Here is a 12,943-nt window from a genome sequence, read left to right on the forward strand (position 1 = left end):
ACAGGCAAAAATGTCCTCTGCTGTGTGAGATCTTGGGACATTATGTCAAATTCTGCTCACGCTTCCAGAATGCTATCTCTGGTCTGTCTTCCGTGCCTGTAACTTTTCCTTTTCCAGAAAGTCATAACCACACAATCCTTTATCACGTAGTCTTTTCTTTATGGCTTCTCTCACTCAGCATAACGCTTTTGAAATGGATCCATCCATGTTCCTGTGTGCGCCGGAAGCTCATTCCTTTCTCTTGCTGATGGGTTTCCAGGGTCTGGCTGGTACCACCGTCTGCTTATCTCTTCTCCAGTCAAGGACATGTTGTTAGGTTCCAGTTTGGGGAGAATTTATGATTGAAGTTGTTATAAATATTTACACATAGATCTTTGTGTAAATGTACGCTTTCCTATCTCTTAGATAAATACCTAGAAGTAGAATTGCTGGTAAAAATAAGTGTGTTTACTTTTATAGAAATTTCTAAATTCTTTTCCTAAGTGGTGATAGCATTTGCATTCCTACCAGCAACATTCGAGAATTCTAGTTACTCCTCATTCTTGTCAGCGCTTGGCATTGTTAGTGTTAAGTTTTTGTTTTTTACGTATGCTAACAAGTGTGTGGTGTAATTTTACTGTCCATTTTCGGAATGACTAATAACGTTGAGCATCTTTTGGTGCCTTTGCCTGCCATGTGTATATCATCTTTGGTGAAAAGTCTGTTCAGATCTCTGACCATTTTTGTATGAGGTTGTTTGTTTTCTTATCATAAGACATCATAAGAGACCTTTTTAATGAATTCTCAATACAAGACTTACCAGATAAGCCTTTGGCAAATATTTTTCTTCCAGTCTGTGATATGTCTTTTCTTTTAAGAGTATTTTTAGACAAGTTGAAGTTTGTTTGTTTGTTTTTACATTTTGATGAAGTTAAATTCATTGTTTATTTTAGGGACACTTTCTGTGTCCTATGTAAGAGTTTTTTGCCTAAACAGTAGTCACAATGGTTTTCTCCTATATCTTCTAGAAAAAATACCTGATAGTTTCAGGCCTATAATAAACCCTGTCTTTTTGAAGCTTGAAATACAGAGATTTCTGTCATTCCTCTGCAAAGTGGGTGCTCTGTTTGAAAATCTCTAAAGACAAACTCCAAAAAGGCTGAGCTTCCTCTTTGGCGGAAAAGTTACAAAAGAAACTAAATTAAATTTAACTCACAAGAAGAGTAAAATTTTAAGACGCCACCATTCTAAAGGCCTTTTACGACTCAGAAATACGTTAAAAGCAATGTGCATGAATCATGGGCCTGCTAAAGACTGGGAACTGGGTGGGGTGCCAGCAAAGCCTCTCTTTTGGCCAGACTTTGAGCCAGGCTCCCAAGAGCCTCCTCCTCTTCTCTACACCTGCACTTGCCCCCAACCTCTCTTCAACCCAGGGCTCCCAACCATCCTGCAGAGTCAGTTTAGTGAGACTCTCCCCACTCCTGGCATCTGATCACCTTTGATCAATATCACATCAAATTCCTCATTCCCTGCTTTTGACATTGGATCACCCTGCCCCACCTTCACCAAGAATCTTGTGATGTCAGTTTACTGAGAATCCCCTGATCTGGATGTCTCTGCTTAGTAATTTTCCACTCATCCCCTTCCCCAGCCCTGCTCCATGGCTGTAGGTCTCCAGCTGACTTTACTGTATTCAGAATTGAGCCCAGTCTCTGTCCCCTATGGCAACAGTCTTGACACATATGGCAATGGGCCTGAATAGTCTTTCTTATTGTTTTAAGAAGTATCAGAATGATTTTTCCTTTAACAGTACCTGGGGCTGGGGGAGGGGAAGAGAGAAGAATTAACAAGATGCCCTGACCTCATGGTCCTTAATACCTAGAACTGAATGGGGACCGGAATGGGTTTCCAGCTGCGCAGATGCCCAGGCTGAAGTCAGGAAAGCAGACAGAAGTGTCTCCAAACTGTCAAGGATAGGAGTAGCTGCTTTTCAAAGATGACAGTGAGAAGTGGGGAGAAGCACCAGGAAAGGCACCCCAGGCACCAGGGAAGGAAGAAATGAGATGAGGGGCAGGCCAGAGAGGGAGACCACATCTCAGAGGGTGGAGAGGGGAAGGTGGATGTACCATTTGCATTTTAGAGAAGTCGCTCTAGTCCCTTTGAGAAGCACAGGACTGGAGACGGGGATGCCGCCTGGCCCTCCAAGGAGGAGATGAGTGAGACCTGAGCTGGGTGGAACAGGGGAGAAACGGGTACAGAGAAAAGAATCTGCCAGCTCTGGTGTGGATGGATGGGGGGGTAAGGAAATGGGAAAAGTGCTGGGCCTCTGGCTAGGGTGGGGTGCTGGGGTAGCAGATGGCTCACCAAGAAGGGAAATACAGGGCAGATCCTGTTTCTGGGCAACACTGCATGTTCTGCTTTGGACAAGTTATGCCATGGCTGGTGTCCCCCCTCCCACAAATTCATCTGTTGGAGTCCTAACCCCCAGGACCTCAGAACACAACCCTGTTTGGAGACGGGGTTGTGATAGAGACAATCATATTAACGTGAAGCCATTAGGGTGGGCCCTCGTGCCATACAACGGTGCCCTCATGAAAAGGGGAAACTTGGACCCAAGGATGCAGATGGAGGACAGACAACGTGAAGAGACAGAGGGAGAAGACTGTCCCTTGTGATGTAAGAAACAAAAGTAGAAGTAAAATTATTAAATTTCCCTGTTCCCTATAGCCCACTGACAAGTCCTTGAAACAGGCAGAGTGACATTCCTCTAGGAACTCAACTGTCTGGATGTTGATACTTTGCAAAGGGCAGAAGGCAATTTTAGCCCAATCCCCAATACCTTTTAAGTCTATAAAATTGTCTTTGGAAACTTTATCTCTACCTCTACGACCCCAGATGCATATTGGCAATCATCCTCCAAACATATGACCCACCGATATATATCTGAGAGGTTTCATGCCTGAGTTTTTACTAAACAGTAACAAATGATCTTTCCTAACAATAGCTAGCCCCCTCAAGATCCTGGAAACCTTGTTTCCAAAATACCTGGGAGGCTTATACTACCCTTAACCCTCCTCCTCAACCTGAAAGTACATAATGGGCCACTCTTCATGACCCCAATGCAACTCTTTCTGTCCACTGGTCCTGTCCCCATGCTTTAATAAAACCACCGTTTTGCACCAAAGACTCTCAAGAATTCTTTCTTGGCTGTTGGCTTTGAATCCTAATTTCTTTCCTACACCAACCCTGCAAGCCCAGAAGAGAGGCCAGTAAATGAAGAGCTGATGTTCTTAGCACTTATCATTTTCTAAAAATGTCCCTATGAGAGAACCATGTTGTTCTCCCTGAACTTACCAGATTAATCCACCAAATCAGTAATAATAATGATGATAGATGTCATTTGTTAAATGCTTGCTATGTGCATTTCATTGAAATGCTTTACATACAGTAATTTACAAAATCCTCTCCAGAATCTTAAGCTGAGCTTGATCCTCATTTTACAGAAGAGGAAATCATGGCACAGAACAGTTAAGCAACTAACCCAATGTCACACAGCACAGCAGGTTATGTACTATGCCATGGTCACACAACCAAGAGAAACAGAACCAGGGATTGAACCCACAGTTTGGATCTGGACTCTACAGGCTGAATTTCTATAGTCTGCCAGAGCACCCAAAGCTATGCCCTTTGTGAGAAGGGAATGAACCCAGCCTATGAGACACAGAAAAGCAGAAGTAAGGTGGTTTGATGAGCCAAAGGAGTATCAGAGGGGAAACCTACACCAGCAGAGCTTCTGGAAAGTTCTACAGAAAGGATATTAAGGAACTTGAACCTAAAGACCATGTAACAGACAGGACCTTTAATTTTTGGAATTTATGTTAAAAGGGAGAGCACAAGTTGACTGATTTATGCATCCCAATCTTCCAGAGTGCTTTATAAAATCCCTCTACAGGGACCTATTGTTGCCCTTGCATAGTTTACACAGTTCCTTAGTCCATTCAGGCTGCCGTAACAAAAATACCATAGACTGGGTGGCTTATAAGCAGCAGAAATCTATCTCATCGATTTGGAGTTTGGGAAGTCCAAGATCAAGGTACTAGCAGATTTGGTCTGGTAAGAACACTGGTTCATAGATCACTGTCTTCTTGCTGTTCTACATGGCAGAGGGGATGAGGGAACTTTCTGGGGACTCTCCTAAAAGGGCACTAATCCATGGGGTGTCTGGATGGCTCAGTTGGTTGAGTGTCTGCCTTTGGCTCAGGTCATGATCTCAGGGTCCTGGGATTGAATCCTGTATCAGGCTCCCTGCTCAGCAGGGGGTCTGCTTGTCCCTCTGCTCCTCCCCCGCTATTCTCTCTCTCTTTCTTTCTCAAATAAATGAAATTCAAATAAATAAATAAATAAAAGGGCACTAATCCCACTGATGAGGGTATTATTCTCATTACCTTCCAACAACCCCAACACCATCACATTGAGGATTAGCTTTCAGCATCTGTGTTTTGGGGGATCATAAACATTCAGACCATAGCACCCAGTTATAGAGGTTTCATAAGGACCAAAGGTGTAACAGGTAAATTTTAAGTAAATAATATGCTGGAGAAAATATAGCATCATTTTTGGAACATAATCTCAGAATGGGGAAGCATTTTCTAGGAAAGAAAATTTAAATCTCCCCCTCAAAAATAAATAAACAAAAGGATAAGGAATTTGACTATGTTAAAAGTTTTAAAATTTCTGCACAAAATATCAAAAGTAAAATTAAGAGGCAAATGCTAAGTCTGGGAAATACATTTGCAAAATATATCTAAATCTATATTTATAAAAACACCTAAAAATCAGTAAGAAAACATTACCAATATAATAGAAATTTGGACAAAAGGATAGAACAGATAGTAGGATGGAAGGAAGGGAGGGAGGGAAAATGGAAGATAGGGAGGAAAGAGAATGTTTTTTAAGCACATGAATAGTCAACCTTACTCTGATGAAAGACATATAAATTAAAACATCTTCCCCTTTCAAAAGGCAAAGAGACCCAAAAGCCTGTTAATATTTTTTATCTGAGAGAGACTGAAGTCAAGCAAGCACTCTCACATTGGTGGGAGTATAATATTGTCCAAGCCCTTTGGAGGTGAAAGTAGCAATATTCACAGAAATATAACATATATATTCCCAGCAATTTCTTTCCTAAGCCAAAAGGCAATACCCTGCCTGCCTAGGTGATACCCTATTCTGTCCCTGACCAGTATGATCTTGTGCAATCCCTTACCCTCCCTATGCTTCTTCCTCATCTCCCCAATGGGTTAGACAATAATATAATCATCGTGAGTGTTACCTGAGCCGACTGAGACTCCTGCCTAGCCACATGGGAAATAGCTAGTCAAGATTTTGCTATTATTACTCTTTATGTTGATCCACCCCAAAACCACTGAACAAGGAAATCCACCACCAGCACTGTCTGTAATGGTTCATCAAATGGTATAAACAATCGTGATACATCCATTCACAGGAAGCGAAAGGATGAGCAGACTTATGAATGACATAGAATGATTTCCAGAATATCGTTGGGGTGAAGGGAATAGTACCTACAGTATGCTATCTTTTGTACGAAAATCCTAATTGGCTAATAAAGAAGGGCACGCCTGTACTGGAGAATGCAAAGACTAGCCCTGAAGGGTCACAAAAGAAACTTCTAGTGGTTAAAAGGTGGGAGGTGTTGAAGAGAAAGCTGGACTCCAGTTAAAAGGGAGAGCACAGATTTTAATCAGTAATACACTATTGCAAGAGGGACAAGTGTCCAGCATGAACTGCATTCAGCGCTGATTTGTACAGAGTGGCTGGGCATTTTAAAGAAGAATGAAGGAATAGGGGAGGGTGTGATCGGAGCTCAGTAGAGTCAAGGAAGCGAAAATAACAAAAAATCTGGAAACGGGGGAGTTGGTCCACATAAACCCCACGTGGTCTTTAACTCTAACAAAAAGGAGGCTCTTTGCCTTCCCACAGAGGTTGGGAGACGGGGGTCCTGTGCTCAGGTGTTGGCTGAAACCAACAGTAAATTGGGCAACCTTCAGTTCTCTCAGCACTTCCGGTGGACCTAGGGTCACCTTGGGAATCCCTAAAAACCATGTTAGCGTTGCTGTTTGTTCCAGTCATCACGGCGAGGTTGACAGGCCTCGTGGAGAAGCAGGCTCAGCGCTCGGGTCGTTTGGTTAAGGCGAAAAGCTTGGTCAGAGGGGGGCATCACTGTAAGACGTGGGGCTCTCTGAATTCCGTAGCATGTACATATTTTTCAAAGAGATTTTTAATTTCAGTAAATAATGAGACCAGTGGAGTTGGAGTAATCAGCAAAGGAGGGAGGTAACACGCCGACTATCCCCCCACTGAGTGGTGGCAGCAACTTTTAAAAGACGGCGGGAGCAGGGCTTAGGAAGGAGCAAGTGAGCTCAGACCCCGCGCGGGCACTGCGAGGCTGGACTGCAGGGTGGTCCGCAGGGCGCAGGCGCAGAGGCGCGCTGAGACTGGCGCCGGGTCGACCGCCTGCACCTCCCCAGAGGCGCCACACGGCGGCAGCCTCGGCGGCGGATCCGCGCGGGCGCCTACCAGACTGAGGCCGACGCGGCCGGGCGCAGCGCCGAGCCCGGGGCGCGGAACCGCAGCGCCTCTCGCTTCCCCGAGTACAATTCAGGACCTGGCTGGCAAAGGGAAACCTGAAAATACCGCTAAAAGGAATAACTACAACCCCCTGGTTCCACTGGGGCTCGAACCCAGGACCTTCTGCGCGTAAAGCAGACGTGCTAACCGCTACACTATGGAACCGCGCGCTGCACCAGCTCTCCAGGGTGAAAGAACTGCACACAAAGACCTTTTTCTTTCCAATACGGACCGAGACTGGGAGTTGCTGCCCGTTTGTCGCTTACGGAGAGACACTTTCAGAGGGATCTCGGACGTGCCAGCGTAGCTCCCACCCACGCTTCTCCTTGGCCGCACCCGCTTCACCGCTTGTCGGAGAAGGAAGACGGGCATGGCCTCGGCGTGTCCCGGGACAGGAGCCGCGCCGGCCTTGATGTAAGCGGCGCGGAAGGGGTGCGAGTGCCTGGCTCTGTGGCGCAATGGATAGCGCATTGGACTTCTAGACAGATGAAGGCATTCAAAGGTTGTGGGTTCGAGTCCCACCAGAGTCGCTTTTGTTTTGGTAAGGAAAAGGAAGAAGTAAAAGGGGAAAAAAACAACAACAACAACAACCTTAACCGACTTAAAATTCCGCATCCCACTTCCCCCGCGATGGAAAGGAGAGAAACTCATTCCCAGCTCCCTGTTGTGTCCTCTCATGCGAAGGTAGTAAGAATCCCGCCACCTGAGCCTTCCAGTGGCTTTGAGGGGGCCCCCAGAGTCTCTAGTGACCGAAAGTGGAGAAATTAGCATGATGTGATATGTTACTGGGATTTTTTTCCTCCCTTATCTTGTTCTTTTACGTTGGCAATAAAATTTTTTAATTGTTTTGAAACGATAGCAGCTCCGTATTGGTCAAGTTGCATAAAAGTAAACAGCACCACGAAGGGTACCAGAATGGCCGAGTGGTTAAGGCGTTGGACTTAAGATCCAATGGATTTATATCCTCGTGGGTTCGAACCCCACTTCTGGTAAAGGTTAGCCCTGCTTTTCCAGAAAAAAACCATTCTCTCTGAATTTCCCTAAGGCTTAAAGGTGGTGAACAGTCCGGGACCTCCGGATGGATACGTGGCAATGATGTCTTAATATGAACGTTCATGTTTTCGCCAGAAACGGAACCTATAGCAACAAATTCAGAATTGGTGGTTTGGAAAACTGAAATGAAAGGTCTGTGTAAAACTATACCTTGGGGCAGGGCGAGGGGAGACACACTATGTAGTAAAAACCTTCAACCTTTGAGATTAGTCAACGGTTATTTCTTAAGATCCTGCTATGCACCAAAGACTGTTCTAAACGCTCAGGTTATAGGAATGCAAACTTTTTTTTTTCTTTAAGTAAAAGAAACAAAAAATAAGAACAACAAAAAAGACAAGGTCCTTACCAACAAGATTACTGTCCAGCAGCACTTACATCACACAGTGATGGGAAGAGGTGGTTTATAAATTAGCAACTAAACAGAATTTCTGATGGCAATGAGCACTTTAACATAAAGAAAACGGGGTAGTACAAAGTGGTGGCATAGAACTTCTTCAAGCCCAAGCTATTCCATTTGTGGAAGTCATTCACCTCGACATGAATGTTCCCCTCCTCTCTCCACTAAACAAAAACTCCCAGGAACAAATTCTGCTCTCGGAACCTTGACTAAAAGCATTCCTTGACCCATGGCCCTCATTCATGCCACAGCAGTTTTGAGAGTTTGATCTGTGCCAGCTACTGGTCAGGCATTGGGGACATACAGGGGTGTCTACCTCCCAGCAGAAACATTCTAGGAGGAAAGATCGATCCATCATACAGGTGTTGAAGATACCCTATAACAGGTAGAATTCTTTCCCAGTCTACAGGGGCCCCATCACCATTCATAGCTCAGTTCAGGCTTCACCACCCCCCTGGAAGACTGTACTGCCTCTTACTCCTGGTGTCGGCCGCCTAACGCTGCCAAAGCCAGTTTCCCACCGTCAAAGAGCTGGATCGGGTGCCTCTGGTAGCGCGTCCTGTAGCGGCACTGAGGACCAGGAGTGGGCCTCTGCAGCCCCAGTTTGCCTAAAGGCTGGAGAGCGTCAGGCCCTCGATGAACGCCTGTTGAATAGATTAGTGGAAACTTAATTATTCGTAATTCGCCACCCACAAGACGCTTCGGGACTCTTCAAAGACCAGCACTGGAATTAATAATGCCGCTGCTCAGCCAAAAGCACGCGGAGAGGTCCTAAATCTAGGGAATTCCCCTGGTGACGGACCCTTTAGGATGCCAGCTCTTTCGGGAGGGAAGGTGGAGGCGGGGAGGGGGTTGCTGCCCGCGGGCAAGGCAGGAGAGGCAGGCGGATATTCTCTTTACAGTCTGTCTCTGATGGGAGAAAAGGGATTCCATCCCGCCAAACACCCACTGGAGCTTGCTTCTGCAGTTTCACCTCGCAGGAAATCAGTAAAAGGACTAGGGATGTTAATTCAGTAGGAAAAGAATGCGGACACGTGCCCTATTTGACTGTGAATAGGGCAAGGAAATAAACTCTCCAGCGAGCCCGGATAGCTCAGTCGGTAGAGCATCAGACTTTTAATCTGAGGGTCCAGGGTTCAAGTCCCTGTTCGGGCGGAGGCTATTTTAAATTCCAAAAACAAATTTGAGACCGTGTTCACACCACTCTTAACGAACAGGTGGGGGTTAGGCAAAGCACACCTGGGTTGTGTGGGGTGGGGGCAGGTTACCACCCAGGCCTGGCCCTACCCACAGTAGGCTTAGCGCAGGCGCAAAGGGCCACCTGAGGAGTCTTCCAAGCTCGGACCTTTCTCTTCCAACTTTGGAATGTGACTTTTTGCCTGTGATATTTTTTCATGGAAACTTACTCTTCTATCCAGAACACCAATAGACCTATGAGCAAGAAAACCGCAGCCCCGTCGTCAGTCCTGACAGGAACGCTCCTGGCGGTACCTGCGCAGCGTTCGGCCCTGAGCAATCGTTCGCGCCACGTTTACTAAAGGCGCAGTGAGAAAATAGGTTCCAAGAACTCTTTCAAACCGAGACATGTGCTTCTGAGTCACATCTCCGGCTGGGAACCATCCGTATAGACAAACTTTTTAAGGCCTTGGGCACGTCTGTCACCCACGAGAAAAACTCGCGAGCCCTAAGAGCTGACGGCATTGGGAGCCTACTGGGCGGTCTTACACTGCGGGCGGGGCATTCCGCCCCTCTGGGCTTGAGACCAGGCCCACGGCCGCAGGACGCCCTCCCCCCGTGCTGATTGAAAGCACGGTCCCCTCCCCAGGGCGCTAAAAACCCTCCCTGCCGGTGCGCACGCGCAGCGGAGGGCACACGCGCTGAGAGCCGCACTGCCGCTGCGCAAGCGCGGGAGAGGGTAACACAGGCTAAGAGACACCCACCCACCCATACACAACCCAACCAAGCAGCTGCGCAGGCGCGGGGGGTGGGCACGCGCAGACCTGCAAGGCCTCTGCGCAGGCGCATCGTGGGGCACGAGGGAGAGTACTCAAAGGAACAGAGTCTCTGGTCTGTTCTGGGGCGTGTGGGCAAAAACCCTGCCGAAACCCGGGATCGAACCAGGGACCTTTAGATCTTCAGTCTAACGCTCTCCCAACTGAGCTATTTCGGCGAAGACAAGAGCTTTTGCTACCCTGTTAGGGGAAATTTAAAAAAGAAAGCAAAGGGGAAAAGAAACCACCTTTCTTTTATCTTCGCCTTTTCAGTTCCTAATTTCGCCTTCCAAATCATACTGTGTACAGCTCTCAGGTTTTGAGAGCAGTGAATGAGAAACTAATTCCTGTCCTAGGAGGAAGATTTAGCATTCTTATCCGAATGTTAACAGGATTGCAGGGTTCTTGTCTCACAGAGTCGAAGAATGAATCCTGGGGACTCGAAAGGGTAAAGCGAAGTGAAAGTTTATTAAGTGAAGGTGAGAGCAGAAGGGAAGTGAGAGGGATCCGGAATGGGTTGCCACTGAGGGCTTTTGGTGGCCGTCTTTTACTGAGAACTGCCTGGGAGGCTTGTGGCCTTGAGATCCTCGCACCATCTTGGAGTTTGAGCAAGGACTATTGAGAACACCCTTAATTACTGAATTCTTTGAGGTTTGGTCATTTTCTGTAGCCGCAAACAAAACAAAACAAACAAACAGAAAAAAACAAAACAAAACAAAACAAAACAAAACCTCCCTAACATCAGGGCCTGGTGGTCTGGTCTATTCCTTTATCTCTTGTTCACTCTGGCTTATCACTTGGGACTGCCAGGAATAGTTTCAGAGCCCAGTCAGGGGCCTCCTACCTCTGCCTGCCTATATCTTAACCCTTTCCTTAATCGCTAATGTTTTCTCTCTCTCTCCCCAGGGCCCTCCCCAATAAGAGTAAATAGGGCCACTTACTAAGTGCCTACTGTGTGCCTGGACATGACCTACATGGTCTCATTCAATCTCCACCCACTTCATCCCTGCCCTGAGGTTGATAATATGATAATTTTTAAATGAAATAACTGATCTCATACAGAACTGAACCAGAGCTGTCCAGCTCCAAAGCTCAAAATGTCTTGGTCAAGACAGACATAGGGTTTTTGTTGTTGTTGTTGATGTTGTTGTTGTTGTTGTTGTTGTTGTTGTTTTTCTCACTTTTCCCTCTTTGGTGAAAGACGGAGGGAGTGACCTTGAGATAGGGAGGAAGGAACCAGGAGATCGCAATGCTCTCCACCCCTGTCCTCTCCTTGTCCCAGCTCGCTCTGTTCTTGTTCAGTCAGGAAATGACTGGAGCAAAGACACTTCACTTTTCAAAGTTGCCGAAAGTGCACTGGATCACTTTCCAAAGGACTCCCTCAAAGAGAAGAAAAATTGACATAGCTCCTCACCTTGTTTCTCTTCCTGAGATACCATCTGAACCCCTTGGTTCACTTTTTTCAAGAAAGAAGCCTGACTGGCCCAACGAGTACACTCTGCTCTTACTTGGATCAGTGACCACTGCTGTCCCTTCAGCACATACCAACTAACACAAATATCACATGAATATGGATAGGCTTATGATCTTGGGCTTATTGGGAGTCTCTTTGGAATGGTTCCTTATCTGTTTCGACAGGTATCTTTTGTTTCTTCCCTAGATTCAAAATAATAACAATATTAAATCTTGGATAATAATAATGAGAATAGCTACAGTATATTGAATGTTTACCTTGGGGAAAAACTCTACTAAGCACTGTGTATGCCTTGTTACATCATTTGATAACAAGTTCATAAGATGGATGCTGTTGCTCTGATTAGCTTTCTCCTGATGAGGAAGCTGCACTTTGGAGACTGGGAGGTAATTGTGGGTCTGTGTAGGCTCCGGGTAAGGCACTCCAGTGTGGAGGGTGAAGGCCCAGCCTCCCTCTTGAGCGCTCCCTCCATCCTGGATCTGCCACACTAATCAGGACTCCCTGGGTACCACCATCCATCAGCTAAGAGGGCAGGTGACTCAACCTACATCTCCATCCTGCTAAGGAGATCAATATAGACTCTCCTTTGTTGCCTAGTGATAGGGTCAATCTCTAGTGAAGCAAGGATGCACCTTCCCTCTAACTCCCAAGGAACCTGTGCCTAAGCTTCTCCTGTATCCACAACCCAACTTCCTCAAAACCTTTCAGAAGCTAACTCCTTCCTTTGTTAGCTGACTTAATTTGTTTTTGCAACACCAGGATTTGCCCCATTCCAGCCTCTTGAAATCTTTCCAATTAGCACCCTCTTTTTCCCACAGCAGAAGCTGCCACGTCCACCTCAACTCCTCCCTGTGTTCAGGGTCACAATTTGCAAGAGGAGGGTAGAGAGAAGCCTTCGTTTAGAGAGGGGACTGCTCTGTTTGGTGCGTGGGTTTCTAGATAGTTGTCTCTTCCTTTTCAAAGTGCAGACATATTCTCTAGAAGGATAGAAAAGTGGTGTATAGGTGCAAGATCCACGCCATAGTCTCAGGCACCTACCAGGAGGGAACCCCAGAGACACGGTCAGCGGGGACGGCCCCAAACAGCGATGGAGGGCGGTGCCTGGGCAGCCCTGGAAGGCATCTGTTCCCTCTTCCTGTGAATACAGCAGTCAGTAGTTGGGACCCGGGGGCCTGCCTAGTGGGTGCAGAATAAAGCAGCCTATTTAATGACCTGGAGCAGTGCACCGCAAGTTTTCCGGGGGGCCTTTGCACAAAGGTTCCCAGTGTCAGTCCTCGCTGAGGTCTTGCTTTTCACGGAAGCGTCTTGACTCGCAACCCACGCGCTCAAAGATTTTACTCCTTTCTCTGAAGGCAACCCGGATGACGAAAGTTTATTCTTATTTTTAAGTTATTAAGAAAA

General features: G+C 46.5%; 5 non-coding genes across 5 annotated transcripts; 3 read left to right on the forward strand and 2 right to left on the reverse strand.

Annotated features, from left to right (window-relative positions):
- Positions 1-6,719: 6,719 nt before the first annotated feature.
- TRNAV-UAC lies at positions 6,720-6,792 on the reverse strand. The gene has a single exon. It is a non-coding gene; the product is annotated as a tRNA-Val (tRNA).
- Positions 6,793-7,071: 279 nt separating this feature from the next.
- Positions 7,072-7,157, forward strand: TRNAR-UCU. Its single transcript is given in 2 exon segments — positions 7,072-7,108; positions 7,122-7,157. It is a non-coding gene; the product is annotated as a tRNA-Arg (tRNA).
- A 379-nt stretch (positions 7,158-7,536) lies between these two features.
- On the forward strand, positions 7,537-7,619 carry TRNAL-UAA. Its single transcript has one exon. It is a non-coding gene; the product is annotated as a tRNA-Leu (tRNA).
- A 1,540-nt stretch (positions 7,620-9,159) lies between these two features.
- Positions 9,160-9,232, forward strand: TRNAK-UUU. The gene has a single exon. It is a non-coding gene; the product is annotated as a tRNA-Lys (tRNA).
- A 942-nt stretch (positions 9,233-10,174) lies between these two features.
- On the reverse strand, positions 10,175-10,247 carry TRNAF-GAA. Its single transcript has one exon. It is a non-coding gene; the product is annotated as a tRNA-Phe (tRNA).
- Positions 10,248-12,943: the final 2,696 nt, after the last annotated feature.

This window comes from Lontra canadensis, unplaced genomic scaffold, assembly GCF_010015895.1.
Source record: "Lontra canadensis isolate GAN:19392208 unplaced genomic scaffold, GSC_riverotter_1.0 scaffold66, whole genome shotgun sequence".
Taxonomy (NCBI): Eukaryota; Metazoa; Chordata; class Mammalia; order Carnivora; family Mustelidae; genus Lontra; species Lontra canadensis.